Raw genomic sequence first — 26,102 nt, forward strand, 5'->3', positions numbered from 1 at the left:
TTCCACTACATAAACCACGTTTCTTAACGCTTCCTTTTGTGCGATCTACAAGGGTACGTAGATCCAAATCTCCTCTCGTAGATGGACATCACCATGATAGGTCTTCGTGTGCATAGGATTTTTTTGTTTCACATGCAATGTTCCCCAACAAAGACCTCATCAAAGTCGATGCCCTGCCGCTGAGCATAATCTTTGGACACGAGATGAGCTTTGTGCTTCACAACATTGCCCGTTGGATCCCCTCTTTACTGTTGGGGAACGTCGCATGGGAAACAAAAATTTTCCTACGCGCACGAAGACCTATCATGGTATGTCCATCTACGAGATGGGATGAGTGATCTACATACCCTTGTAGACCGTATAGCAGAAGAGTTAGTGAACACGGTTGATGTAGTGGAACGTCCTCACGTCCCTCGATCCGCCCCGCGAACAATCCCACGATCGGTCCCACGATCTAGTGCCGAACGGACGGCACCTCCGCGTTCAGCACACGTACAGCTCGACGATGATCTCGGCCTTCTTGATCCAGCAAGAGAGACGGAGAGGTAGAATAGTTCTCCGGCAGCGTGACGGCGCTCCGGAGGTTGGTGATGATCTTGTCTCAGCAGGGCTCCGCCCGAGCTCCGCAGAAACACGATCTAGAGGAAAAACCGTGGAGGTATGTGGTCGGGCTGTCGTGGAAAAGTCGTCTCAAATCAGCCCTAAAACCTCCGTATATATAGGTGGGAGAGGTGGAGCCTTGCCTTGGGGCTCAAGGAGCCCCAAGGGGGTCGGCCGGGCCAAGGGGGGAAGGTCTTGTTGGAATTATGCCCTAGAGGCAATAATAAATGTATAGTTATTATTATAATTCCTGTATCAAGATAATGGTTTATTATCCATGCTATAATTGTATTGAATGAAGACTCATTTACATGTGTGGATACATAGACAAAACACCGTCCCTAGCATGCCTCTAGTTGGCTAGCCAGTTGATCGATGATAATCAGTGTCTTCTGATTATGAACAAGGTGTTGTTGCTTGATAACTGGATCACGTCATTAGGAGAATCACGTGATGGACTAGACCCAAACTAATAGACGTAGCATGTTGATCGTGTCATTTTTTTGCTACTGTTTTCTGCGTGTCAAGTATTTATTCCTATGACCATGAGATCATATAACTCACTGACACCGGAGGAATGCTTTGTGTGTATCAAACGTCGCAACGTAACTGGGTGACTATAAAGATGCTCTACAGGTATCTCCGAAGGTGTTAGTTGAGTTAGTATGGATCAAGACTGGGATTTGTCACTCCGTGTGACGGAGAGGTATCTCGGGGCCCACTCGGTAATACAACATCACACACAAGCCTTGCAAGCAATGTAACTTAGTGTAAGTTGCGGGATCTTGTATTACGGAACGAGTAAAGAGACTTGCCGGTAAACGAGATTGAAATAGGTATGCGGATGCTGACGATCGAATCTCGGGCAAGTAACATACCGAAGGACAAAGGGAATGACATACGGGATTATACGAATCCTTGGCACTGAGGTTCAAACGATAAGATCTTCGTAGAATATGTAGGATCCAATATGGGCATCCAGGTCCCGCTATTGGATATTGACCGAGGAGTCTCTCGGGTCATGTCTACATAGTTCTCGAACCCGCAGGGTCTGCACACTTAAGGTTCGACGTTGTTTTATGCGTATTTGAGTTATATGGTTGGTTACCGAATGTTGTTCGGAGTCCCGGATGAGATCACGGACGTCACGAGGGTTTCCGGAATGGTCCGGAAACGAAGATTGATATATAGGATGACCTCATTTGATTACCGGAAGGTTTTCGGAGTTACCGGGAATGTACCGGGAATGACGAATGGGTTCCGGGGGTTCACCGGAGGGGGGCAACCCACTCCGGGGAAGCCCATAGGTATTTGTGGGGGTCACACCAGCCCTTAGTGGGCTGGTGGGACAGCCCACTAAATCCTATGCGCCAAGGAATAAAAATCAAAGGAAGAAAGAAAAAAAAAGTGGAAGTGGGAAGGGGGAAGGACTCCCTCCCACCAAACCAAGTAGGACTCGGTTTGGGGGGGGAGAGTCCTCCCCCATGGCTCGGCCGACCCCCTTGGAGTCCCTTGGACTCCAAGGCAAGGTCCCCCTCCCTCCTCCTATATATATGGGGCTTTTAGGGCAGATTTGAGACGACTTTCTCACGGCTGCCCGACCACATACCTCCATAGTTTTTCCTCTAGATCGTGTTTCTGCGGAGCTCGGGCGGAGCCCTGCTGAGACAAGATCATCACCAACCTCCGGAGCGCCGTCACGCTGCCGGAGAACTCTTCTACCTCTCCGTCTCTCTTGCTGGATCAAGAAGGCCGAGATCATCGTCGAGCTGTACGTGTGCTGAACGCGGAGGTGCCGTCCGTTCGGTACTAGATCGTGGGACTGATCGCGGGATTGTTCGCGGGGCGGATCGAGGGACGTGAGGACGTTCCACTACATCAACCGCGATCTCACATCGCTTCTGCTGTACGATCTACAAGGGTACGTAGATCACTCATCCCCTCTCGTAGATGGACATCACCATGATAGGTCTTCGTGCGCGTAGGAAAATTTTTGTTTCCCATGCGACGTTCCCCAACAGTGGTATCAGAGCTAGGTTCATGCGTAGATGTCTTCTCGAGTAGAACACAAAAGGTTTTGTGGGCGGTGATGTGCGTTTTGCTGCCCTCCTTAGTCTTTTCTTGATTCCGCGGTATTGTTGGATTGAAGCGGCTTGGACCGACATTACTCGTACGCTTACGAGAGACTGGTTTCATCGTTACGAGTAACCCCCTTTGCTCAAAGATGACTGGCAAGTGACGGTTTCTCCAACTTTAGTTGAATCGGATTTGACCGAGGAGGTCCTTGGATGAGGTTAAATAGCAACTCATATATCTCCGTTGTGGTGTTTGCGTAAGTAAGATGCGATCCTACTAGATACCCTTGGTCACCACGTAAAACATGCAACAACAAAATTAGAGGACGTCTAACTTGTTTTTGCAGGGTATGATTGTGATGTGATATGGCCAATGATGTGATGTGATATATTGGATGTATGAGATGATCATGTTGTAATAGAAATATCGACTTGCACGTCGATGGTACGGCAACCGGCAGGAGCCATAGGGTTGTCTTTATACTAACATATGTGCTTGCAGATGCGTTTACTATTTAGCTAGGATGTAGTTTTAGTAGTGATAGAATAAGTAGCACGACAACCCCGATGGCGACACGTTGATGGAGATCATGATGATGGAGATCATGGTGTGGCACCGGTGACAAGAAGATCGTGACCGGTGCTTTGGTGATGGAGATCAAGAAGCACGTGATAATGGCCATATCATGTCACTTATGAATTGCATGTGATGTTAATCCTTTTATGCACCTTATTTTGCTTAGAACGACGGTAGCATTATGAGGTGATCTCTCACTAAAATTTCAAGACGAAATTGTGTTCTCCCCGACTGTGCACCGTTGCTACAGTTCGTCGTTTCGAGACACCACGTGATGATCGGGTGTGATAGACTCAACGTTCACATACAACGGGTGCAAAACAGTTGCGCACGCGGAACACTCGGGTTAAGCTTGACGAGCCTAGCATGTGCAGACATGGCCTCGGAACACATGAGACCGAAAGGTCGATCATGAATCATATAGTTGATATGATTAGCATAGGGATGCTTACCACTGAAACTACTCTCGACTCACGTGATGATCGGACTTGGGATAGTGTAAGTGGATCATGAACCACTCAAATGACTAGAGAGATGTACTTTTTGAGTGGGAGTTTAGCATATAATTTGATTAAGTTGAACTCTAATTATCTTGAACATAGTCTAAGTCCACTTTGAATATATTTGTGTTGTAGATCATGGCTCACGCAAGTGTCATCCTCAATTTTAATACGTTCCTAGAGAAAGCTAAGTTGAAAGATGATGGAAGCAACTTTGTAGACTGGGCTCGTAATCTTAGGCTAATCTTACAAGCTGGAAAGAAGGATTATGTCCTTAATGCTGCGCTAGGAGATGAACCACCCGCTACGGCTGATCAGGATGTTAAGAACGCTTGGTTGGCGCGTAAGGAGGACTACTCAATAGTTCAATGTGCAGTCTTGTATGGCTTAGAGCCGGGACTTCAACGTCGCTTTGAGCGTCATGGAGCATTTGAGATGTTCCAGGAGTTGAAGTTTATCTTTCAGAAGAACGCCCGGATCGAGAGGTATGAGACCTCCGATAAATTCTATGCTTGCAAGTTGGAGGAAAACTCGTCTGTCAGTGAACATGTGCTCAAGATGTCTGGGTACTCAAACCGTCTAGCTGAACTAGGGATTGAACTCCCGCAAGAAGCTATCACTGACAGAATCCTCCAATCACTGCCGCCAAGCTATAAAGGCTTTGTGTTGAACTACAACATGCAAGGGATGAACAAGTCTCCCGGCGAGTTGTTTGCGATGCTGAAAGTCGCAGAGTCTGAACTCCGTAAAGAGCATCAAGTGTTGATGGTGAGCAAGACCACTAGTTTCAAGAGAAACGGCAAAGGCAAGAAGGGCAATTCGAAGAAGAGCGGCAAGCCTGTTGCCAATCCGCCGAAGAAACCCAAGGCTGGACCTAAGCCTGAAACAGAGTGCTTCTATTGCAAGGGTATGGGTCACTGGAAGCGCAATTGCCCCAAGTATCTGGCAGATAAGAAGGCGGGCAAAGAAAAATCAGGTATATTTGATATACATGTTATTGATGTGTACTTAACCGGCTCTCGTAGTAGTGCCTGGGTATTCGATACCGGTTCTGTTGCTCACATTTGCAACTCGAAACAGGAACTACGGAATAGACGGAGGCTGGCGAAAGACGAAGTGACGATGCGCGTAGGAAACGGTTCAAAGGTTGATGCAATCGCCGTCGGCACCGTGTCACTTCAACTACCATCGGGATTAGTGATGAACTTGAATCATTGTTATTTAGTGCCTGCGTTGAGCATGAACATTATATCTGGATCTTGTTTATTGCGAGACGGTTACTCTTTTAAGTCTGAGAATAATGGTTGTTCTATTTCTATGAGTAACATCTTTTATGGTCATGCACCGAATGTGAGAGGATTGTTCATATTGAATCTTGATAGAGATACGCATATACATAACATTGAGACCAAAAGAGTTAGAGTAAACAATGATAGCGCCATATTTTTGTGGCACTGCCGCTTGGGTCATATTGGTGTAAAGCGCATGAAGAAGCTCCATGCTGATGGACTTTTGGAGTCACTTGACTTTGATTCACTTGACACGTGCGAACCATGCCTCATGGGCAAGATGACTAAGACTCCGTTCTCCGGAACAATGGAGCATGCAAATGACTTGTTGGAAATCATACATACCGATGTGTGTGGTCCAATGAGCGTGGAGGCACGCGGCGGATATCGTTATTTTCTCACCTTCACTGACGATCTAAGTAGATATGGTTATGTCTACTTGATGAAGCACAAGTCTGAAACATTTGAAAAGTTCAAGCAATTTCAGTGTGAAGTGGAAAATCATCGTAACAAGAAGATCAAGTTCCTACGGTCTGATCGTGGGGGTGAGTATCTGAGTTTCGAGTTTGGTACTCACTTAAGACAATGTGGAATTGTTTCGCAGTTGACACCGCCTGGAACACCACAGCGTAATGGTGTGTCCGAACGTCGTAATCGTACTTTGTTAGAGATGGTGCGATCTATGATGTCTCTTACTGATTTGCCATTATCATTTTGGGGTTATGCATTAGAAACAGCTGCATTCACTTTAAATAGGGCACCATCAAAATCCGTTGAGACGACACCATACGAACTGTGGTATGGCAAAAGACCAAATTTGTCGTTTCTTAAAGTTTGGGGATGTGATGCTTATGTCAAAAAGCTTCAGCCTGAAAAGCTGGAACCCAAAGCGGAAAAGTGCGTCTTCATAGGCTACCCAAAAGAGACAGTTGGGTACACCTTCTATCTCAAATCCGAGGGCAAAGTGTTTGTTGCTAAGAACGGAACTTTTCTCGAGAAGGAGTTTCTCTCGAGAGAATTGAGTGGGAGGAAGATAGAACTTGACGAGGTTGTTGAACCTCTCATCCCTCTGGATGGTGGCGCAGGGCAAGGGGAAACCCCTGTGATTGCGACGCCAGTTGAGGAGGAAGTTAATGATGATGATCATGAAACTCCAGTTCAAGTTTCTGTTGAACCACGCAGGTCGACGAGATCACGCGCTGCTCCAGAGTGGTACGGCAATCCCGTCTTGACAATCATGTTGTTAGACAACAATGAACCTGCAAATTATGAAGAAGCAGTGGTGGGCCCAGATTCCAACAAATGGCTAGAAGCCATGAAATCCGAGATAGGATCCATGTATGAGAACAAAGTATGGACTTTGGAGATACTACCTGAGGGCCGCAAGGCTATTCAGAACAAATGGATCTTTAAGAAGAAGACGGACGCTGACGGTAATGTGACCGTTTATAAAGCTCGACTTGTGGCAAAGGGTTTTTCACAAGTTCCAGGAATTGACTACGATGAGACTTTCTCTCCCGTAGCGATGCTTAAGTCCGTCAGAATCATGTTAGCAATAGCTGCATTTTTCGATTATGAAATTTGGCAGATGGATGTCAAAACGGCGTTCCTTAACGGTTTCCTTAAGGAAGAGTTGTATATGATGCAACCCGAAGGTTTTGTCGATCCTAAAAATGCTGACAAAGTGTGCAAACTCCAGCAATCCATTTATGGACTGGTGCAAGCATCTCGGAGTTGGAACAAACGCTTTGATGAGGTGATCAAAGCATTTGGGTTTATACAAGTGGTTGGAGAATCTTGTATTTACAAGAAAGTGAGTGGGAGCTCTGTGGCATTTCTAATATTATATGTGGATGACATATTACTGATTGGAAACAACGTAGAGCTTTTGGAGAGCATAAAAGGTTACTTGAATAAAAGTTTCTCTATGAAGGACCTAGGAGAAGCTGCTTACATTCTAGGCATTAAGATCTATAGGGATAGATCAAAACGCCTGATAGGACTTTCACAAAGCACATACCTTGATAAAGTTTTGAAGAGGTTCAAAATGGAACAGTCCAAGAAGGGGTTCTTGCCAGTGTTACAAGGTACGAGATTGAGTAAGACTCAGTGCCCAGCAACTGATGAAGATAGAGAGCATATGCGCTCCGTCCCCTATGCTTCAGGCATAGGCTCTATCATGTATGCAATGCTGTGCACTAGACCGGATGTTAGCCTGGCCATAAGTACGGCAGGTAGGTTCCAGAGTAATCCAGGAGTGGATCACTGGACGGCGGTCAAGAATATCCTGAAGTACCTGAAAAGGACTAAGGAGATGTTTCTCGTGTATGGAGGTGACGAAGAGCTCGCCGTAAAAGGTTACGTCGATGCAAGCTTTGACACAGATCCGGACGACTCTAAGTCGCAAACCGGATACGTATTTATTCTTAATGGGGGTGCAGTAAGCTGGTGCAGTTCCAAGCAAAGCGTCGTGGCAGATTCTACGTGTGAAGCGGAGTACATGGCTGCCTCGGAGGCGGCTAAGGAGGGTGTCTGGATGAAGCAGTTCATAACGGATCTTGGAGTGGTGCCAAGTGCACTGGATCCAATAACCTTGTTCTGTGACAACACTGGTGCCATTGCCTTAGCAAAGGAACCAAGGTTTCACAAGAAGACCAGACACATCAAACGACGCTTCAACCTCATCCGCGACTACGTCGAGGAGGAGGACGTAAATATATGCAAAGTGCACACGGATCTGAATGTAACAGACCCGCTGACTAAACCTCTTCCACGGCCAAAACATGATCGACACCAGAACTGTATGGGTGTTAGATTTATTACAATGTAATTCACATGGTGATGTGAGGGCTAGATTATTGACTCTAGTGCAAGTGGGAGACTGTTGGAATTATGCCCTAGAGGCAATAATAAATGTATAGTTATTATTATAATTCCTGTATCAAGATAATGGTTTATTATCCATGCTATAATTGTATTGAATGAAGACTCATTTACATGTGTGGATACATAGACAAAACACCGTCCCTAGCATGCCTCTAGTTGGCTAGCCAGTTGATCGATGATAATCAGTGTCTTCTGATTATGAACAAGGTGTTGTTGCTTGATAACTGGATCACGTCATTAGGAGAATCACGTGATGGACTAGACCCAAACTAATAGACGTAGCATGTTGATCGTGTCATTTTGTTGCTACTATTTTCTGCGTGTCAAGTATTTATTCCTATGACCATGAGATCATATAACTCACTGACACCGGAGGAATGCTTTGTGTGTATCAAACGTCGCAACGTAACTGGGTGACTATAAAGATGCTCTACAGGTATCTCCGAAGGTGTTAGTTGAGTTAGTATGGATCAAGACTGGGATTTGTCACTCCGTGTGACGGAGAGGTATCTCGGGGCCCACTCGGTAATACAACATCACACACAAGACTTGCAAGCAATGTAACTTAGTGTAAGTTGCGGGATCTTGTATTACGGAACGAGTAAAGAGACTTGCCGGTAAACGAGATTGAAATAGGTATGCGGATGCTGACGATCGAATCTCGGGCAAGTAACATACCGAAGGACAAAGGGAATGACATACGGGATTATACGAATCCTTGGCACTGAGGTTCAAACGATAAGATCTTCGTAGAATATGTAGGATCCAATATGGGCATCCAGGTCCCGCTATTGGATATTGACCGAGGAGTCTCTCGGGTCATGTCTACATAGTTCTCGAACCCGCAGGGTCTGCACACTTAAGGTTCGACGTTGTTTTATGCGTATTTGAGTTATATGGTTGGTTACCGAATGTTGTTCGGAGTCCCGGATGAGATCACGGACGTCACGAGGGTTTCCGGAATGGTCCGGAAACGAAGATTGATATATAGGATGACCTCATTTGATTACCGGAAGGTTTTCGGAGTTACCGGGAATGTACCGGGAATGACGAATGGGTTCCGGGGGTTCACCGGAGGGGGGCAACCCACTCCGGGGAAGCCCATAGGTATTTGTGGGGGTCACACCAGCCCTTAGTGGGCTGGTGGGACAGCCCACTAAATCCTATGCGCCAAGGAATAAAAATCAAAGGAAGAAAGAAAAAAAAAGTGGAAGTGGGAAGGGGGAAGGACTCCCTCCCACCAAACCAAGTAGGACTCGGTTTGGGGGGGGAGAGTCCTCCCCCCTGGCTCGGCCGACCCCCTTGGAGTCCCTTGGACTCCAAGGCAAGGTCCCCCTCCCTCCTCCTATATATATGGGGCTTTTAGGGCAGATTTGAGACGACTTTCTCACGGCTGCCCGACCACATACCTCCATAGTTTTTCCTCTAGATCGTGTTTCTGCGGAGCTCGGGCAGAGCCCTGCTGAGACAAGATCATCACCAACCTCCGGAGCGCCGTCACGCTGCCGGAGAACTCTTCTACCTCTCCGTCTCTCTTGCTGGATCAAGAAGGCCGAGATCATCGTCGAGCAGTACGTGTGCTGAACGCGGAGGTGCCGTCCGTTCGGTACTAGATCGTGGGACTGATCGCGGGATTGTTCGCGGGGCGGATCAAGGGACGTGAGGACGTTCCACTACATCAACCGCGATCTCACATCGCTTCTGCTGTACGATCTACAAGGGTACGTAGATCACTCATCCCCTCTCGTAGATGGACATCACCATGATAGGTCTTCGTGCGCGTAGGAAATTTTTTGTTTCCCATGCGACGTTCCCCAACAGGTCTCCCCCCCAAACCGAGTCCTACTTGGTTTGGTGGGTGGAGTCCTTCTTTCCTTTCCCACCTCCCCTTTTTTTTTCTTTTTCTCTTTGGTTTTTCTTCCAATGCGCATAGGGCCCTTTTGGGCTGTCCCACCAGCCCACTAAGGGCTGGTGCGCCACCCTCAAGGCCTATGGGCTTCCCCGGGGTGGGTTGCCCCCCCGGTGAACTCCCGGAACCCATTCGTCATTCCCGGTACATTCCCGGTAACTCCGAAAACCTTCCGGTAATCAAATGAGGTCATCCTATATATCAATCTTCGTTTCCGGACCATTTCGAAAACCCGCGTGACGTCCGTGATCTCATCCGGGACTCCGAACAACATTCCGTAACCAACCATATAACTCAAATACGCAAAAAACAACGTTGAACCTTAAGTGTGCAGACCCTGCGGGTTCGAGAACTATGTAGACATGACCCGAGAGACTCCTCGGTCAATATCTAATAGCGGGACCTGGATGCCCATATTGGATCCTACATATTCTACGAAGATCTTATCGTTTGAACCTCAGTGCCAAGGATTCATATAATCCCGTATGTCATTCCCTTTGTCCTTCGGTATGTTACTTGCCCGAGATTCGATCGTGAGTATCCGCATACCTATTTCAATCTCGTTTACCGGCAAGTCTTTTTACTCGTTCCGTAATACAAGATCCTGTAACTTACACTAAGTCACATTGCTTGCAAGGCTTGTGTGTGATGTTGTATTAATGAGTGGGCCCCGAGATACCTCTCCGTCACACGGAATGACAAATCCCAGTCTTGATCCATACTAACTCAACGAACACCTTCGGAGATACGTGTAGAGCATCTTTATAGTCACCCAGTTACGTTGCGACGTTTGATACACACAAAGTATTCCTCCGGTGTTAGTGAGTTATATGATCTCATGGTCATAGGAACAAATACTTGACACGCAGAAAACAGTAGCAATAAAATGACACGATCAACATGCTACGTCTATTAGTTTGGGTGTAGTCCATCACATGATTCTCCTAATGACGTGATCCAGTTATCAAGCAACAACACCTTGTTCATAATCAGAAGACACTGACTATCTATGATCAACTGTCTAGCCAACTAGAGGCTTGCTAGGGACAGTGTTTTGTCTATGTATCCACACATGTAAATGAGTCTTCATTCAATACAATTATAGCATGGATAATAAACGATTATCTTGATACAGGAATTATAATAATAACTATATTTATCATTGCCTCTAGGGCATAATTCCAACAGTCTCCCACTTGCACTAGAGTCAATAATCTAGCCCTCACATCATCATGCGAATTACATTGTAATAAATCTAACACCCATACAGTTCTGGTGTTGATCATGCTTTGGCCGTGGAAGAGGTTTAGTCAGCGGGTCTGCTACATTCAGATCCGTGTGTACTTATGCATATATTTACGTCCTCTCCTTCGACGTAGTCGCGGATGAGGTTGAAGCGTCGTTTGATGTCTCTGGACTTCTTGTGAAACCGTGGTTCCTTTGCTAAGGCAATGGCACCCGTGTTGTCACAGAACAAGGTTATTGGATTCAGTGCGCTTGGCACCACTCCAAGATCCGTCATGAATTGCTTCATCCAGACACCCTCCTTAGCCGCCTCCGAGGCAGCCATGTACTCTGCTTCACATGTAGAATCTGCTACGACGCTTTGCTTGGAACTGCACCAGCTTACCGCACCCCCATTAAGAATAAATATGTATCCGGTTTGAGACTTAGAGTCGTCCGGATCCGTGTCAAAGCTTGCATCGACGTAACCTTTTATGGCGAGCTCTTCGTCACCTCCATACACGAGAAACATCTCCTTAGTCCTTTTCAGGTACTTCAGGATATTCTTGACCGGTGTCCAGTGATCCACTCCCGGATTACTCTGGAACCTACCCGCCATACTTATGGCCAGGCTAACGTCCAGTCTAGTGCACATCATTGCATACATTATAGAACCTATGGCTGAAGCATAGGGGACAGAGCGCATATGCTCTCTATCCTCATCAGTTGCTGGGCACTGAGTCTTACTCAATCTCGTACCTTGTAAAACTGGCAAGAACCCCTTCTTGGACTGTTCCATTTTGAACCTCTTCAAAACTTTATCAAGGTATGTGCTTTGTGAAAGTCCTATCAGGCGTTTTGATCTATCCCTATAGATCTTAATGCCTAGAATGTAAGCAGCTTCTCCTAGGTCCTTCATAGAGAAACTTTTATTCAAGTAATCCTTTATGCTCTCCAAAAACTCTACGTTGTTTCCAATCAACAATATGTCATCCACATATAATATTAGAAACGCCACAGAGCTCCCACTCACTTTCTTGTAAATACAAGATTCTCCAACCACTTGTATAAACCCAAATGCTTTGATCACCTCATCAAAGCGTTTGTTCCAACTCCGAGATGCTTGCACCAGTCCATAAATGGATCGCTGGAGCTTGCACACCTTGTTAGCATTCTTAGGATCGACAAAACCTTCGGGTTGCATCATATACAATTCTTCCTTAAGGAAACCGTTAAGGAACGCCGTTTTGACATCCATCTGTGAGATTTCATAATCGAAAAATGCAGCTATTGCTAACATGATTCTGACAGACTTAAGCATCGCTACGGGTGAGAATGTCTCATCGTAGTCAACTCCTTGAACTTGTGAAAAACCCTTTGCCTCAAGTCGAGCTTTATAAACGATCACATTGCCGTCAGCGTCCGTCTTCCTCTTAAAGATCCATTTGTTCTGAATAGCCTTGCAGCCCTCAGGCAGTACCTCCAAAGTCCACACTTTGTTCTCATACATGGATCCTATCTCGGACTTCATGGCTTCTAGCCATTTGTTGGAATATGGGCCCACCATTGCTTCTTCATAATTTGCAGGTTCATTGTTGTCTAACAACATGATTGACAAAACAGGATTACCGTACCACTCTGGAGCAGCGTAATGTTGTAGAGATGGTGCGATCTCTACATCATAGATCGCACCATCTCTACAACATGATTGACAACATGTAAATGAGTCTTCATTCAATAAAATTATAGCATGGATAATAAACGATTATCTTGATACAGGAATTATAATAATAACTATATTTATCATTGCCTCTAGGGCATAATTCCAACATTTACCTTGTACACCCATTTCAGGCCGATCGCTCGGTGCCCATTCGGGAGCACAGCAAGTTCCCAAGTGTTGTTGGCACGGATGGACTCCATATCCACTTCCATGGCAGTGCGCCATGCTGGCTCACTTAGTGCAACATCGACATGCGAGAGCTCTTCTGCTGCGGACAGACACAACCCGCTGTACTCAAGAGTGCGCGCCGGCGCCTGGTCGATGAGGTGCTCGACAGTTTTGTACCGCAGTGGCACCCCCTCAGAGTCAAACGTCTTGCCGCTGGGTGCAAAGACCCACCCATCGGCATCGATGGAGGGTGGTGTGGATGAAGATGGAGCGTCTGAGACAGCCGGTGTGGGCACGTCCGTTGCCCCGGCCGGCATGCACGACGACTGTATCGACTGCAGGTGAGCTTGGCGCCGTTGTTGCCGGAGAGCGTGGCGGCACCTCTGTGCGTGCGGACACTATGTATGTCGTCATCATGGGCACCCCTGCATCGGAGTACACGACCATGAATTCCCTCTTGTGGGTGAGCTCGGAGTCGTCGGCGCCCTTGCTACAGTCGCAACGCCGATCCTCCTCAAAGTGCATATCGCGCGTGATGTATAGGCGCTTGCCAACCGGATCGTGCACCCGATAGCCCTTTGTGCCTGGCTCGTAGCCCGGGAAGATGCCTGGGCATGACCTGTCTGCCAGCTTGGTCAGTCCGGGTCCGACGAGCTTGACGTGCGCCACCGAGCCGAAGGTGCGGAAGTAATCCACCACCGGGTGCTTCTTGCGCCATGCCTCGTACGGGGTGATGCCTTGCAGGTTCCTCGTCGGCGACCGGTTTAGGATGTGAACCGCGGTGCGCACGGCCTCCCCCAGAACATGCACGGCACATCCATGGCCTTCATGAGGCTACGTGCCATCTCCACCACGGACTGGTTCCGTCCCTCAACGACCTCGTTCTTCTAGGGAGAGTACGGCATCGTCGTGTTCCTCTGAATCACCAGTTCCTCACAGTAGATGTTGAATTCAGTTGACATGAACTCACCACCCTTGTCTATGCTTAGCGCCCGGATCCTCGCCTTGCCCTCCACCTCTGCGCGTGCCTTGATCTTCTTGAAGTACCGGAAGACCTCATCCTTGGTCTTCAGTACCTCCAGCTACATGTGGCTGCTGTAATAATCAAGAATCAACAGGAAGTACTTGTTACCGCTGGTCGTTGCCAGAGCGATGGGGCCGCACAAGTCGCCGTGGACGAGCTCGAGTGCTTGCTCCGCGCGATATGTCGATGCACACGGGAAAGGCGTGCAGTGCATCTTCCCGATAGTGCAGCCCTCGCAGAACTGATTGGGGTGCGTGATCGTCGGCATCCCATGCACCATGTTCCTTGCTCCATCGTCATGCATGGCGCAGAAGTGCAGGTGACCGAACCTGGCATGCCACCTCGAGGCCTCGTCCCGGACTCCGGCGAGGAGGCACACGGGGGCGGCCAAGTTCAGAGCCACAACGTAAAGCCGGTTGCTCGTCCCCCGCACCCGTGCCAGTAGCATCCTCTGCCTGTCATACAAACAAAGCTGGCCATCTTCGATCACCGATTTGCACCCATTCTCATCAAGCTGTCCGAGACTGATGATGCTCGTGTGCAGCTGCGAGATGTAATACACGTCGGCGAGTGCGTGTTGCTCACTGTTGCTGCACGTGAATAGCACGACACCGCGTCCACAGATCTGTAGAACAGAGCCGTCACCAAAACGCATCGTACCTCGTACTGAGTCGTCGAGCTCCGTGACCACGTCGCGCCGCCCCATCATTTGGTTGCTGGCACCAGTATCAAGGTACCAGCGATCGTCGTCCGTCGCCGCCGGCACAACCTGCGCCTCGTTGAGGAAGATCTCGGTGCCTGGTTCTCGTGCGTCGACGTCTCCGCTGGTTTTGCTCGTCACCATGCAGGTGGCGAGGAGTAAACCTGGCTGCTCGACGTCAACCTGGGCAACGTTCGCCTGCTGGTCCGGCTACTCGCGCTGGTCTCTTTCCTTCTTATGACACTCCTTCACCCACTGGCCTGGGATGCCGCAGTAACGACAATTTCCCTTGCGCTTGTGCGCCGCCGGACCGCCATTGCTGCGGCCACCACCTTGCCCACGGCCACCCCCACCTTGGAGGTTCTTGGGCTTGCCGTTGCCGTGTCCGCGTCGATCTCTAGACCCCGAGGACCCACCGGCCTGATCCAGCAGCTTCTCGCGCGCACGCCATTTGTCAGCGGTGTAGAGCAACTGTGCGCCGGGCGCCGGCTTCTCCTCGCGTTCGCGCTCCTCGATGACAAGGAGCCGACCGCAAAGTTCCTCGAGGAAGAGCAACTTTGTGTCCACAAGCGACTCGATAGCCACGGCCGTCTCCCGATACGGCCGCGGAACCGTTCGCAGTACCTTGAGGACCGCCTTGTGTTCGTCAACCGGAACACCGAGAGCGTCTAGCTCGTCGATGATTGTCCTCAGCCGCATCACATACGACTCGATCCCCTCCCCGTCATTGTATCGGAGCGCCTCGCACTCCAAACGGCAAGTCTGCGCCTCGACCTCACGCACGCGCTCAACCCCGACGCGCATGGTCTTCAGGGTGTCCCACACCTGCTTAGCCGTGGCCTTGGCGTCCAGAATGCACATGAGCTCCGGCGGCACCCCCTTAAGAAGGGCGATCATGGCTCACCGGTCATCGCGGTCCGTGCCCTGGCCTGTTTCCACCATGCACCACAGCTCGTCAGCATGCAACTGAAGCTTTGTGATCATGGCTCAGTCAGTGTAGTTGGTGCATGTGAGCATCATGGGAGGCACGCCGCCGCCGCCGCCGCCATGTACGACGCGCTCGACGACACACACCTCCGACCCCTCCTCTGTGGAGAGACGCGCCAGGGTCTTCTCCAGAGGCACGGCCTCCGCCGCGACCTGTTCCTCCTCCTGCTTCTCCTTCGCCTTCTCCTCGTTGTTGCCGGCCATCTCTCCGACGGATCACACACCGCCGGCGCCCAGGATGGATTGAACACCACTGAGGCTCTGAAGCCACTAGTTGTTGCCGAGCTGCGCCGAAACAGCGAGGAAGAAAGATCAAAACGAAGAAGAGGATGAACTCTAACTGACAGAGAGGTTTGTGCTGCCGAAACTGCAGCTTTTCTGGTTCTGTTATTCCTTCAGAGATAACAAACTCCGGGATTACAAGGGAAACTAAATACCCACGTCTCGTCCAGCTAACGACCGTGCCATCCCACGATCCTGGTCAAGCGCGAGGCCACTACGTCGCCGCCAAATCCGTCGAAGTTCATGCCATCCCATGAAGCGATCTTGCTGGCGCAACCTGCTCTAACTAACTAAAAAAAGAAACGAAATGCAGAGACACGGCTCGGGCGTGTACATGCGCACGCTACCGATCTGGTTATTCAGCTAAGTGTAACCGTTCTAGCAACGGGATTACACATCATGCTACTCCTAAAAAAGTGCAAACATTGTGCTAATTGCACATACACCTCAAATTCTATTGGGACCAGTGCATTAGCCTCCTTTCGTTCTGAATTATCATGGTCATGATAAACTTCAAGAGAAAAGTGATATAACTCTTGACTGTTTTTTGCCTAGATTATGAACACAACCATCTCTTAAGAGCCAACAACACCACCACAACAAAAGGATCCGCGACCGAGTTTCAGAGTTACATGCGTCCGTCTGAGGTCAATCTTCTCCTCTGTTCTAGTTTCTCTGTTTCTAAATATAAGTCATTTTAAAGATTTTATTACGGCCTACTTACGGATGCATATAGACATACTTTATACTGTAAACTCATTCATTTTGCTCCGTATTCAATCCGTAATGAAATCTGTAAAAAGACTTGTATTTTGAAACGAAGGGAGTACAATTTATCTTTGCAGGTAGCAGCCATGAATATATGATTTCATGTCTAAATGCTATACTTTTTGTGCAAGCGATCATGACATGAAACTCGTCCTCTTCATCACATCCACACAGCAGATTGCAAACACTATCAATCTCCAAGGTCCGTTTCCATTTGTTCTTCTTTGTCTCCCAGGTACCAGTGGCCACACGCTCCAACTAAATATTCTAATTCTCTTCCAAACTTTTACATTCCAAAAATTATCTCAAATACTACTGTCATCAACATCATTTGGAGGAACTAGAGGCCGTGGGAGAGTTTTGGTTTTAGACCTTAGCAACCAATCTATATGCACTCCACTAGTGGAAAACGGGCCTTTGACCTGGACCCTTTAGTCCCGGCCTCCCTCTGGGCCGGGACTAAAGGCCCGGCCACGTCGCCCCAAATCGCAATGCCGCCCACGAGGCTTTGGTCCTGACCCGTAAGGAGCCTTTAGTCCCGGTTTGTGTCTCAAACCGGGACTAAAGGGCTACGCGGTGTGCAGCCTGCATGTGCGACACCTTTAGTCCCGGTTTGTGTCTCAAACCGGGACTAAAGTCCTCTGCCTATATATATTGGCCACATCCCCCCTCTCCCCTCTTCCTTGCATTTTTCTTGGATGGAAGAGTGTGGGTGTGTGCTAGCTCTTCAATTTTTTGGATGCACTAGAGGTGTTTGTTGAAATGTGTGTTAGAGCGATGCCGCTTCAATTCACCGAACACAATTACGATATGAGATGTCCGAGCCACGCTTAAACCTCTTCCTCTTTATTTCTACTTATTCTAAAAGGTTAGCAACTATATTTCCTCGTTTAGACCGTGCGGTACTAATTTTTAGGATCGTGATTGTATTTGATATACTGTCGTATAACGCAGATGAGCCACCCATGGATGTACGGTGATCGACGCACAGCCGCTTACAGAGAAGGCATGCATTCTTTTCGAGATGCAGCCGATGCGAACAAGCATGGTGGTGGCTATATGTTTTGTCCATGTGTTGAATGTCGGAATGAGAGGGATTACACTTCCTCAAGAGTCATTCAGAGCCACCTGCTTCGGTCCGGTTTTATGTCGGGCTATAATGTTTAGACAAAGCACGGAGAAAGAGGGGTTATGATGGAAGACGACGATGAAGAAGAAGAGAACGATGATGACAACTACCGACCTATGTTCCCTGAGTATGCTGATACCGTAATGGAAGACAATGAAGAAGAAGATCAGGATGAAGAACGGGAACCAGATGAGCCCGCTGATGATCTTGGACGGGTCATTTCTGATGCACGGCGAGGTTGCGACACAAAAAAAGAGAGGTTGCAGTTCGAGCAGATGTTACAGGACTACAACAAATTGTTGTACCCAACTTGTGAAGATGGCCAGAAGAAGCTGGGTAGCACACTGGAATTGCTGAAGTGGAAGGCAGAGACCGGTGTGACTGACTCGTCATTCGAAAAGTTGCTGGTACTGATGAAGAAGATGCTTCCAAGAAAGAACGAATTGCCCGCCAGCACGTACGAAGCAAAGAAGCTTGTCTGCCCTCTAGGATTAGACATGCAGAAGATACATGCATGCCCTAATAACTGCATCCTCTACCGCGGTGAGAAGTACGAGAATATGGATAAATGCCCGGTATGCACTGCATTGCGGTATAAGATCAGAAAAGATGACCCTGGTGATATTGAGGGCGAGCCACCCAGGAAGAGGGTTCCTGCCAAGGTGATCCTATAATACCACGGTTAAAACGTCTGTTCAGAAATAAAGATCATGCGAAGTTGTTGCGATGGGACATGGAAGATCGTATGAAAGACGATAAGTTGAGGCACACCGCTGATGGTCGGCAGTGGAGAAAAATCGAGAGAGAGTTCCCGAGATTTGCAGCTGACGCAAAGAACTTATGGTTTGGTCAAAGTACAGATGGCATGAATCCTGTTGGGGAGCAGAGTTGCAGTCACAACACCTGGCCCGTTACTCTATGTATCTACAACCTTCCTCCTTGATTGTGCATGAAGCGGAAGTTCATTATGATGCCAGTGCTTATCCAAGGTCCAAAGCAACCCGGCAACGATATTGATGTGTACCTAAGGCCATTAGTTGATGAACTTTTACAGCTGTGGGCCGAACCAGGTGTACGCGTGTGGGACGAGCACAAACAAGAGGAATTTGACCTTCGAGCGTTGCTTTTCGTAACCATCAATGATTGGCCTGCTCTTAGTAACATTTCAGGACAGTCAAACAAGGGATACAATGCATGCACGCACTGTTTGGATCAGACAGAAAGTATATATCTGGACAAATGTAGGAAGAATGTGTACCCGTACAATCATCGTTTTCTTCCGCCCAAGCATCCCTTAAAGAAAAAAGGCAAGCATTTCAATGGCAAGGCAGAACCCCGGGGGAAGCCTGTCATCCGTACTCGTGGTGAAGTATTCGATATGGTCAAAGATTTAAAAGTAATCTTTGGAAATGGTCCTGGCAGCCAACATGTTCCTAACGGCCCTGATAAGCGCGTACCCATGTGGAAGAAGAAATCTATATTTTGGGAGCTACCCTACTGGGAAGTCCATGAGGTCCGCTCGGCAATCGACGTGATGCACCTGACGAAGAATCTCTGCGTGAATATTCTAGGCTTCCTGGGCTTGTATGGGAAGTCAAAAGATACACCGGAAGCACGGGAGGACTAGGAACGTCATAAAGGAAGAGATGGCATGCATCTAGGGCAGTTTCAAGGGCGTGCCAGCTACGCTCTTACTAAGGAAGAGAAGGAAATCTTCTTTGAAGTCCTTTTCAGTATCAAGGTCCCGACTGGCTTCTCGTCGAATATAAAGGGAATCGTAAATATGAAAGACAAAAAATTCCAAAACCTAAAGTCTCATGACTGCCACGTGCTTATGACGCAATTGCTTCCAGTTGCATTGAGGGTAATTCTACTGGAAAATGTTCGCCTCGCAATTGTGAAGGTATGTGCATTCCTCAATGCAATTTCTCAGAAGGTAATCGATCGAGAAAGTCTATCAGGGTTACAGATTGATGTGGTCCAATGTCTGGTCAGCTTTGAGTTGTTGTTCCCGCCATCCTTCTTCAATATAATGACACACCTCCTAGTTCACCTAGTCGAAGATATTAGAATTCTCGGTCTTGTGTTTCTACACAATATGTTCCCCTTCGAGAGGTTCATGGGAGTCTAAAAGAAATATGTTCGTAACCGTGCTAGGCCAGAAGGAAGCATCTCCAAGGGCTATGGAACAGAGGAGGTCACTGAGTTTTGTGTGGACTTTCTTCCTGACCTTAAGACGATTGGTGTTCCTGAATCTCGGTATGAGGGTAGGCTGACAGGAAAAGGCACACTAGGAAGGAAAGCAAAAGTATGTATGGACGGGCATTCTTTCTCTCAAGCACACTACACAGTTCTACACAATTCCACCGTGGTGGCTCCGTATATCGTGAGACACAAGAATATTCTACGCTCCGAAAACACGGGAAAGGCTGACTCTTGGATTAAAGGGGAACGCGAGAAGACTTTCGGCAGTTGGTTGCAGACACATCTCATGAATGACGACACCGTTGGAGATCAGCTATACTGTTTGGCCAGGCCACCATCTTCGACTATATGTACTTTCCAAGGGTATGAGATAAATGGGAATACATTTTACACGGTTGCCCAAGATAAAAAGAGCACCAACCAAAATAGTGGTGTCCGCTTTGATGCAACAGACGAGAATGGGCACTGTTTGGAAACATATTACGGGTACAAAGAGGAGATATGGGAACTTGACTATGGACCTACTTTTCAGATCCCTTTGTTTCGGTGCAAATGGGTGAAGCTGACAGGAGGCGGGGTAGTTGTAGACCAAAAGTACGGCATGACAACAGTGAATCTCAACAATCTTGCGTACATGGACGAACCATTTGTCCTAGCCAATGATGTCGCTCAGGTTTTCTATGTGAAGGACATGTCTACAAAAACGAGAAAAAGAAATCAGCAAAAGAAGATATCATCCGATGAGCGAAAACGCCACATAGTTCTTTCAGGGAAAAGAAACATCGTGGGAGTAGATGACAAGACAGACATGTCAGTAGATTATAATAAGTTTCATGAAATTCCACCCTTCAAAGTGAAAACTGACCCAAGCATCCTACTGAATGATGAAGATTCTCCATGGCTACGACCCAAAAGAAAACAGAAATAATAGATAGGAATATTGGTGCAATAATGTAATAATGTATTAAACCTTTTATGTAATGCATGTATGGAATGTACTAAACCTTTTAGTTTGAATTATTTATTCAATTTCAAACACTTTTCATTTTCATAGTTTTGTCAAATTCTCAAATATGCAAAAAGAATTTTAATAAACCTTTGTAAGAGATGAGTTCTCGTTCGAAACGCTGATACTTCGAGAGAGATTGTTCGTTTTGTACATGAAGTGCATCCAGTTTTTGTCATAGCCCTCTCAACTTTTTAACACATTCTATGTGGGTGAAATGATGATAGCATGCCAACTTTCAACATTTTCAGAGTTCATTTGTAGTGCTTTTCAATTTCAGGGTCAACTAGCCCAAAAAAACAAAAGTAAATGCACGAAGAATACCAAATTAAGTCAGAAATTGTTGAAAATTTGTGATGTGCCTTTGAATGGTGCATTTTAAACACACAAAAAGTATGGAGTTCAAATAAGTTCAAAAAATGAAATCCCTTTGTAACAGATGAGTTCTCGTTCGAAACCCTCGTACTTCAAGAGAGCTTGTCTGTTTTGTACACGAAGTGCATCCAGTTTTTGTCGTAGGCCTCTCAACTTTTTAACACATGCTATGTGGGTGAAATGATGATAGCATGCCAACTTTCAACATATTCAGAGTTCATTTGTAGTGCTTTTCAATTTTAGGGTCAACTAGCTTAAAAAACAATAAGTAAATGCACGAAAAATACCAAATGAAGTCAGAAATTGTTGAAATTTTGTGATGTGCCTTTGTATGGTGCATTTTGAACACACAAAAAGTATGGAGTTCAAATAAGTTCAAAAAATGAAATCCCTTTGTAAGAGATGAGTTCTCGTTCGAAACGCTGATACTTCGAGAGAGATTGTCCGTTTTGTACACGAATTGCATCCAGTTTTTGTCGTAGCCCTCTCAACTTTTTAACACATGCTATGTGGGTGAAATGATGATAGCATGCCAACTTTCAACATTTTCAGAGTTCATTTGTAGTGCTTTTCAATTTTAGGGTCAACTAGCTCAAAAAACAATGCACGAAATATACCAAATTAAGTCAGAAATTGTTGAAATTTTGTGATGTGCCTTTGAATGGTGCATTTTGAACACACAAAAAGTATGGAGTTCAAATAAGTTTAAAAAAATGAAATCCCTTTGTAAGAGATGAGTTCTCGTTCGAAACCCTCATACTTCGAGAGAGATTGCCGTTTTGTACACGAAGTGCATCCAGTTTTTGTCGTAGCCCTCTCAACTTTTTAACACATGCTATGTGGGTGAAATGATGATAGCATGCCAACTTTCAACATTTTTAGAGTTCATTTATAGTGCTTTTCAATTTTAGGGTCAACTAGCTCAAAAAAATAAGTAAATGCACGAAAAATACCAAATGAAGTCAGAAATTGTTGAAATTTTGTGATGTGCCTTTGAATGGTGCATTTTGAACACACAAAAAGTATGGAGTTCAAATAAGTTCAAAAAAAAGAAATCCCTTTGTAAGAGATGAGTTCTCGTTGGAAACCCTGATACTTCGAGAGAGATTGTCTCTTTTGTACACGAAGTGCATCCAGTTTTTGTCGTAGCCCTCTCAACGTTTTAACACATGCTATGTGGGTGAAATTATGATAGCATGCCAACTTTCAACATTTTTTCAGAGTTCATTTGTAGTGCTTTTCAATTTCAGGGTCAACTAGCCCAAAAAACAAAAGTAAATGCACGAAGAATACCAAATTAAGTTAGAAATTATTGAAAATTTGTGATGTGCCTTTGAATGGTGCATTTTAAATACACAAAAAGTATGGAGTTCAAATAAGTTCAAAAAATGAAATCCCTTTGTAACAGATGAGTTCTCGTTCGAAACCCTCATACTTCGAAAGAGATTGTCTATTTTGTACACGAAGTGCATCGAGTTTTTGTCGTAGCCCTCTCAACTTTTTAACAGATGCTATGTGGGTGAAATGATGATAGCATGCCAACTTTCAACATTTTCAGAGTTCATTTGTAGTGCTTTTCAATTTTAGGGTCAACTAGCTCAAAAAAAAAAAGTAAATGCACGAAAAATAACAAATAGTAGTTTGGATAGTCAAAATAATTAATTTTGAAAATAGAAAATAGTTTTGAATTATTTATTCAATTTCAAACACTTTTCATTATCATAGTTTTGTCAAATTCTCAAATATGCAATTTTTTTTTAATAAACATAGTTTTTAATTGAAAATAACAAAATAGGTAATAGTTTGGATAGTCAAAATAATTAATTTTTAAAATAGAAAATACTTTTGAATTATTTATTCAATTTCAAACACTTTTCGTTATCATAGTTTTGTCAAATTCTCAAATATGCAAAAAGAATTTTAATAAACATAGTTTTTAATTGAAAATAACAAAATAGTTAATAGTTTGGATAGTCAAAATAATTAATTTTGAAAATAGAAAATAGTTTCCAATTATGTATTCAATTTCAAACACTTTTCATTATCATAGTTTTGTCAAATTCTCAAATATGCAAAAAGAATTTTAATAAACATAGTTTTTAATTGAAAATAAGGAAATGGTTAATAGTTTGGATAGTCAAAATAATTAATTTTGAAAATAGAAAATAGTTTTGAATTATTTATTGAATTTCAAACACTTTTCATTTTCATAGTTTTGTCAAATTCTCAAATATGCAAAAAGAATTTTAATAAACATAGTTTTTAATTGAAAATAACAAAATAGTTAATAGTTTGGATAGTCAAAATAATTAATTTTGAAAATAGAAAAAAATTGAAACTATATGAGAATTTATAGAGAAAATTAAACATAAATTCAAAGTGACCTTACTTTGAATTCAGGTTGAATTTTCTCCATAATTTCAAATATAGTTTCAATTTTTAAATTTACAGTCTGTTTAGGCCCGTAAGCCTACTTTAGAGATGAGCTCGATGGAGATGCTGCGACGGGGCTTATAAACTAGTGTGAGTGCCCCTCACTGGGCGAGGTGGGACTAAACTTATCGTGGAGCCAGCGGAGGGGCTTTAGTCCCGGGTGGAGCCACGACCCGGGACTAAAGCCCCTCGCCGGGTCTTTAGCCCCGGGTCGTGGCTAGACCCGGGACTAAAGGGTGTCTTTAGTCCCGGCTCGAGCCCCGACCCGGGACTAAAGGCCAGTGCTTCCCGCCTTTTGGTCCGCCGAAAAAGGGTCTTTAGTCCCGGGTCGTGGCTCCACCCGGGACTAAAGGGTGTCTTTACTCCCGGTTCGAGCCCCGAATCGGGACTAAAGATCCTACTATATAAGCAGGAGTTGGAAATTTCCAACCCCAAATCGCCATTTCGTTCTCTCTTCTTCCTCGGACTCTCCTGCCCGGCGCGGCACCGGACGAACTCGCGCGACGCCGCCAGGCTGCCCGCCTCCTCCTCGCCGCCGCCTGCTGTCCTCCTCGCCGTCGCCCTGCCGTCCTCCTCCGCCTTGCTCTCGCCGTCGTCGACGCCCTCCCCTCCACTCCGGCCGGTAAGCCCCCCGCCCCCTCCTCCCCAACACGTACAGTAGACGAGCCGCTGGCGCCCGCCGACGGGGACGCCACCGCCGCCGTCCCCGGTGAGGAGGAGAAGTAGAAGAAGAAAAAGGAGAAGAAAAGAAGAAAAAGGAGAAGAAAAGAAGAAAATGGAGAAGAAAAGATTTTTTTTGTCATTTAATTCCTTTTGTTATTAGGTTTGTGCCCGTGAAGAGGAGAAGTAGAAGAAGAAAAAGGAGAAGAAAAGAAGAAAAAGGAGAAGAAAAGAAGAATTTTTTTGTCATTTAATTCCTATTGTTATTAGGTTTGTGTTAGATTATTAGGGTTAGTAATATTTAAAATTAGGTTAGGGTTACAAGAACAAGAAAGATGAACAAAAATTAAAAAATAAGATTAGGAAAAAGGAAAATAAGAAGAGGAGGAGAAGAAAAGAAGAAAAAGTAGAATAAGAAGAGGAGGAGAGGAGAAGAAGAGGAAAAACAGAAGAAGAGGAGAAGTAGAAGAAGAGAAGTTGAAGAAAAATAGGAGAAGAAGAAGCGGAGAAGAAAATAAGAAAGAAGAAGAAGAAGAAGAAGAAGAAGAAGACATTTCTATGTATATAGATGCTTAATTAGTGTTTTTTAGATTATTGCTTAATTTTTCTATTGTATATGCTTAAGTGTTATTTGTAGAATATTTGGTGAATTTAGGGTTAGGTAGGTTAGTGTTAAATAGGTTATTTGTGTTATTTTTGTGTTATTTAAATTTGTGTTATTAGGGTTAGGTAGTTAGTGTTAATTAATATATAGTTGAACTAGTTGATTTAATAAAAGTACTTTATTTTACTATATATACAATTAGTTTATTTTAAGCAAGAAAATTAATAGAACTATTTTATTTTTTTAGTTCATTTTACGATGCCTATCCCGCATCCTCGTCGTCGACTCGGCGGAGGACACCTGCTTGATCAGAGGGGCCATGTCTGGGACTGGGCTCTGCCCGGCTGGTATTGGGAGGTGCTACCTTCCGGGGGGCGTAGGTTAGTGAGGAGCCAGCCCGTTGTTGACCCGATCCTTGTTTGGTGGCGGTCGCGTGGGCTAGTGACGGTGCCGAGGCTTCTGGACACCGCGGAGGTGGTACGTCACCGTGTCAGCGAGGAGGATGAGCACGTCCGTCGCTACATGATTGCGTTGGAGGGAAGGTTCGAGCATACCTGGCAGGTTCTTCAGGGATCTCACTGGAGCTATGATCTTGTGATGGTTCCTTCTCTTTGGGTGTCCACCGCCCGCGACGATACCCGTCGGGCGCTACGGTTCTAGCTGTATTAGTGATGCTATATGTATGATAGTGTTCGAGGAGTATTAGTGATAATATTCGACGATGTACGGACACAAGAGATGATGTAGTTTTGCTTATAATTGAATGCATGCTAATTTGAATACTACTTTATTTTACGATTTGGTTTTTCTTATTGAATGCTCAAATTGGAAAAGTACTCCTACTTTGAATACTATGCAGAAATCTAGGAGTCCCGGGTGGAGCCACGACCCGGGACTAAAGTTGTTTTGGAACGGAGTTCCTGATAGAATAATTCTTTTTTGGTACAAAGTTTAACAAAGTCCTTTGACACTAGACAA

The sequence above is a fragment of the Hordeum vulgare genome, chromosome 6H (genome assembly GCF_904849725.1).
Source record: "Hordeum vulgare subsp. vulgare chromosome 6H, MorexV3_pseudomolecules_assembly, whole genome shotgun sequence".
Classification (NCBI taxonomy): domain Eukaryota; kingdom Viridiplantae; phylum Streptophyta; class Magnoliopsida; order Poales; family Poaceae; genus Hordeum; species Hordeum vulgare.